The sequence below is a fragment of the Pygoscelis adeliae genome, unplaced genomic scaffold, assembly GCF_000699105.1.
Source record: "Pygoscelis adeliae isolate BGI_AS28 unplaced genomic scaffold, ASM69910v1 Scaffold205, whole genome shotgun sequence".
Classification (NCBI taxonomy): Eukaryota; Metazoa; Chordata; class Aves; order Sphenisciformes; family Spheniscidae; genus Pygoscelis; species Pygoscelis adeliae.
The window spans coordinates 18,856-20,686 of NW_008824759.1; positions in this window are offsets into that span (position 1 = coordinate 18,856).

Below are 1,831 nucleotides of genomic sequence, written 5' to 3' on the forward strand. Positions count from 1 at the left end.
GTCCTTCTCGGCAGGGCTGCTCTCAATCCCTTCATCCCCCAGCCTGTATTGATACCGGGGCTTGCCCCAGCCCAGGTGCAGGACCTTGCACTTGGCCTTGTTAAACCTCATGAGGTTCACATGGGCCCACTTCTCGAGCTTGTCCGGGTCCCTCTGGATGGCATCCTGTCCCTCTGGTGTGTCGACCGCACCACTCAGCTTGGTGTCATCTGCAAACTTGCTGAGGGTGCACTCGATCCCACTGTCTATGTCACTGATGAAGATACTAAACAGTACGGGTCCCAGTACGGACCCCTGCGGGACGCCACTCGTCACCAACCTCCATCTGGACATTGAGCCGTTGACCACTTACCCCCTGGATGCGACCATCTAACCAATTCCTCACCCACCGGACAGTCCACCCATCAAATCCATTCCTCTCCAGTTTAGAGAGAAGGATGTTGTGGAGAACCGTGTCAAAGGCCTTACAGAGGTCCAGATAGATGACATCTGTAGCCCTTCCCGTGTCCACTGATGTAGTCACTCTGTCATCAAAATGTGGTTTTATACATCAAATACATCAAAATGTATTTTTACCATGCATGAGAGCCACATTTTAGGGTATACCTTGTGGTAGTTACAATGTAATCACGAAACAACCCAGCTTTTTCCAAAGTTTAAACTCTCACGAATTTTCGGCTGCTTAAATGCCTGTTTCATTTGGAAATGGAGAGAAAAGCTAAGTCTTAGAATCACAGAAACAGCAGCATTTGAATCCCTTAGGCAGAGAAACAACAGCAGAAAAGATTCAAAAACTAAACCCCAAACCTCTTTCATGTTCTCTTCTTGGAAGTATGCAGAAAAGGCTCATCCCAATGTATTTGACTGTAACTTTTCATTCTTTCACTGGTGATAATTTTACCAAATATCTGTGCCCAGCCCAACACTTTCTAATACCTGACAGGGCTGCAAAGCAGCCTCTGTTCAGTATGGGACTGATGCAGAAATACGCTCTTCTTTCTGAATAAGACTGTGACAAACCCAAGCACTAGGAGAGTGGCAGATGTTAATGCAAATCAGGTCTCTGTTTCTTGCACTGATGTGGAAAATCCAGTGCGTCCTTGCCAGCCTGAACCAGTAGCATTGCATGGAGAGTTGGCATTGCCACAGGGAGTAGTCATGAATGGCTCTACCTAGCTCAGTGGGGAAGGACTAAGTAAAATAAAGCTCTGCAATGGAGCATGCAGATTTCTGAGCTGCTCCTCTTCATGGTAGTGGCAGAATGGAATGCAAGGAATTCCTGCTTAGCCTTTTTCTCCAGTGCCGTTTCTGGTTTTGAAGCAGAAAGGGAGTTTAATACAGCCAGCTCCTATTTTCTGTGTGTGTGAACTGTCATGGCAGAACATGGCTTGTTCTCTTACACCAGGTAGAGTCCATGGCTTTCTCTGCTTAGGCTGGTATTATGAGCTGTTTGTCGTACTCTGGGCAGCACAGCCCGAGTGCTTCCCTCCACCACCACCACTTTTTGTTCTGCCTCCCTAGAGGCAGCAAGCTTCTCCTTTGTCTTCCTCACCTTACTTATTAACACCACCTTAGATTTCAAGCTCCCTAGGAGCACTGCTGTAGGTGGAACAGGTATGAATGGGCAACTCTAGTGAAGGACTCAGCAGGGGATAGAAAGTGTTTTCCCAGTTCTCTTCCTGTTCTCCAATCTCTTCCCTGATTTTTGTATGTGGTTCTTGCACAGATACATCATCTCCACAGAGCCATATCACTAACAATGTCCCATTCATTAACAGACTTGCTATTAGAGAGAGGTTCTCAGCTTGGGGTCATCAGGCTCTCTTGTTCC